The following is a 4,201-nucleotide window of genomic DNA, read 5'->3' on the forward strand; positions in this document are numbered from 1 at the left end:
TTGTATTTTTTATGCACGCTCTGCATGTGCACGGCGGCGGCGGCAGCGGCGGCTCCTCTTCCACACTCTCGTAGTATTCCCCTCGCCGCATTGTGATAATGCGCGCGCAAATCATCCCTTGTTGTAGGGGGATGAAATCATATTGTGTCCAAAATACGGTGCAACGCCCATCGCGCCCAAACCACGCCTATCGCATGCTTCGTGAGACGCCCACGGCTCGCGGAGGCGCCGCTGAACGCGAAAAAATGAAACGTGGGCACTTGGGCGCAATTCACAAATTTACGTGTGGGTAAAAGAGATCTTTTCAATGACTGCCAAAATTAAGATTAAAAATGTGCAAGATGAGGTTATAAGTTAAATTTTTATAATCTGTAAACTTTCCTTTTCGTTATTGTGAATTTTTCTATTAGTTCTAAGAATATGGCAAATTAATCTGAAATGCTTGACATTTTTTTTAGCAGGATTAATTAATGCTATTAAAAATCCTGAATATTCTAATAAATAAGAGCAACACAGTATATATGATAAATTCACATTAATTTAGAATTTTAATCTTTCTATTTTATAAAAAAAGACTAATACAATTAAGAACTAAAGGTTTTTAGATTTTTACAAATATTTACTGATGTTTATTATTTAATATAATGTATTTTTTAAATAAATTGTGAATTTTGTCTGTTCCATATAATATATAGCATTAATATTTTGTAATAATTCTAAATAATGCTTTCTGTTTTAAAAGGTACTTACACTTACAAAATTTTCAAAAGCGTACTGTTAATTGAGAAATGAGTGCATTAAATGATCAGTATATAAATATTTTTCTCTCACAAACTAAAGTTATTGGTTTTAAAAACTGATAATGAAGTTGATATTTTTGCTGTTGGGTAAATATTATCTTTCAATTATTTAAAGCAATATTAAGATTATGTACATAATTGAATAAAAAATTGAGAATTTAAAATACTGATCATAATCTGCAGAAATATATGGATTTAATAAATATATGAGCAAAATGATTTTTCTTAAAAATCAACATAAATTATTTCTCAATCCACTCTTGAACTTTGGTCACAAAAGGAGAACTTGTCATTGTTGAACGCCCTCTAGTCGGTGATTCAAAACAAATACTGTGCGAGCAAGACCATAAATTAAGAGCAATCAGCAGCACACACGCTGTTCCCACGACGGCCTCATCCTCCGATATATTTCATTCTCTTTTATATTTATGCGCTTCCCCGTGGCAAAGTGAGAGAAAGAGACCTGCCGCAGGGAAGGAAATGGGGCGAAGGGTCCAGTCCTGGGCAGCGAGCGGCATGCGATGGGGCCTTCCTGCGGAGGAAGTGGCGCCGACGGAGCGGAACGGCGCGCGTGTGCCGCCGACACAGGCCATGTGATATTTTGGCCACCAGGCAATGCTCTTTCTCGCTGTTTGTTGCACAGCACACACCATTAGCTCCTTTTCTCTCGTGTGCATTTTTATCAATTCATTATACCGCTCGCTGTGGCACCCCCCACATGCTTCGCCCTATCTAAATGTTCAAAAATATGCGTATAGGCAAATTGCATGGCGATTTGTGTTTGCATTACGTGCAATGCAGCAGTGAAATAAATGTATGGCTGTTTTCCTGCCGATTTGCTTCTTGAAAAGTAGCCGAAAATTTGTGATAGCATGTAGTGTCAAATGGTCCCATTTCCGGGGTGAAAAGTTGAGACACTTGAGAAAAAAGCAAATGGCATTTGAAAAAAAACGTCTGCTTTTATTTCCTTCAAGAAAGAAGGGAATATTTTAATAAATGTGTTTGCCTCGTCAATACAAAATATTCAAATTCTCAACTTTTATAACAAGTGATCTGAAATTTTTAAAACATAAAAATATAAGCAATAAAAAAATGCCACACTATATAAAATAACACTAAACAAAAATATATTATTGCATCATTTTAAAATAAAACGGTCATGGAAAATCTAAGAAAAATTTCTCTTTTCAAAAATAATGATTGAGCCACACTTTAGGTATAAATATTTTATATTTTATTTATTTTGTCCGTTGATATAATATACATCAACACTATCATTAATTTTGAAATTTTTTATTGAATTTAATAAACTTTTTACGTTTGATTAATTATGATATTAATTTTTTTACAAACACAAAATACGATTGGATTCTATTGAAGTGCCTACAAAACGCAGAGTGTTACGGTCGTCCTCGGTTTACAACGCGCTGTTCATGCATGGCATATCAGGTGGTTTCTCACACCCACACTGCGATCCTCCGCGAGCAGCTGATATCCTGTTTGTCATCCATCAGCAGCATTAAATTACGGCAGACATTGAGCGCTTCCTCCGTTGTATTACATTTACTACCGGGTGAGCCGTTTCAATCTACAATTATTGCTGCAAAGAACAGTTTCAAGGTTTCAATCCAAAAGAAATAATTTCAAACTTTTTAATTCAATTCAGATAAGAAAGACTTATTTGTCAAAGCAAACCCTTACTGATCAAGAAAATCCTTAGCAATTTCACAAGAAATCTTAATATTGAATTTTCAAATTTGTTTACAACAGTGCTCTTCTATAGCTCGAGAAAGTATCAAATTATTGGTTTTTATTCTTCTATTATTTCGTGTTGAAAATTATTTAATTTCGGGAAGAATAATCAGTTTATTAATTTTATAACTAAAATGTATCTTTAGTGGAAATATCAATGTCAAAAATAAATCTCTTGATGATTTTAGTATTGAGGATTCAACGTGTAATCAATTTTAAATTTGTAAACAGAGAAATTTGGGTGTGATATAAATTTTTTTGTTAGCAGTTTAACTAATTTTTTTAATACAAAATGACTACATATATAATTTACATGTTTTAAATATAAGATATAATTTTTAAAATTTGATAGAGCATTTTTTATAACTAGTAATGATAAAATGTAAAAAATACAAAAAAATAACCTTAAATAAAAATGTTTACGTTTTCAACATTAAAACCAGAAAAATTAAAAATAATGTATGTAATTTTTTGACAAATTCAATCAGCAAAATTGAGCTCATCATTCAGTTTACGTTACGTGCTTGCCATTTTATTGGAAAACAACAGCTGAACGATTGACAAGCAGGCGAATTTTGTGTTTAGTGATTTTGAAAAAAAGAGTAAGATCCATTCTGGAAACAGCAACCGGAAAGTTATTTACAACTGTTGCGGTTCCCTCAAGAAAATTCAGTCAAAACAGTCGCGGAACAGCCGCATAAAAATCGACTGTTAAACAAATGGCGGCAATTAGGGTCGCGAAGCGGCTTTGATTGATGTGGGCGAATTTCCATATTCCGCCGCAGCGAGCCTTGATTTTTTTATGGGGCGCACACTCAATTTTTATTGTTTGCTGCTCATCCCTCTCTGTGTGTCTGGCCTATCAAAAAATTAAACCGCAACCAGCAGCAGCTTTTCTACTTTTTTACATATTTACTGTTGTGGGTCATGCGATGTCAAAGGAGAAAAAATGAAATTCAGTCAAAATATAACACACGGGGGCCGTATCAGCGCAGATGCCACGGAAAAATTATTTATTATGCAAACGTACCGCGAGCACGTGTCTGTGAGAGTTGGCAAAAAAAGTAGTGCCTTCGTCAGCACACAGAAAATAGAAAATTGGGCGGAAAAAAAGTAATGGAGGCAGTTTTAATATCAAAGTCAAAAGTCTGGCAGGCCATAAAGTAGGCGTGAGCAGGGCCATAATATTTTCAACAAAAAGCAGCCGAGTCGTGCAGTTTTTAAATTTAATATACATGTGTGTTATCCGTGCTTTTATCTGATTGCTTCTCGGCAAAAGCGATGGTATTGCGTTATTGAAATGTGTGTGTGTGCCGCTGTTGGCTGGGAAAACTTTAAATTGGAATTTGGAGCGGTTCGGTGTTGGGGTGCTGAAGAAGAGCTATAAAAATATGGGGTTGAATGTGAGCATGATATGGGAGATTTCATTCTGCGGCGAAACTACTTTTCGCATGCGAAAACAAAAAATATGAATGCAAGTTTCTGAACTTAATACGCGAGTCAGTCAAACTTTCATAGGAAATCTTTTGAATAGTTAAAAGTCTATATATAAAAAAAATACAAATCCTATAAAAACAACAAATTACATTTGATTAATGAAGAAAATAAAAATATTTACCCTTATTATTGGACGCATGACTGGAAAATTT

The sequence above is a fragment of the Neocloeon triangulifer genome, unplaced genomic scaffold (genome assembly GCF_031216515.1).
Source record: "Neocloeon triangulifer isolate White Clay Creek 2 clone unplaced genomic scaffold, ASM3121651v1 ptg000012l, whole genome shotgun sequence".
Lineage (NCBI taxonomy): Eukaryota > Metazoa > Arthropoda > Insecta > Ephemeroptera > Baetidae > Neocloeon > Neocloeon triangulifer.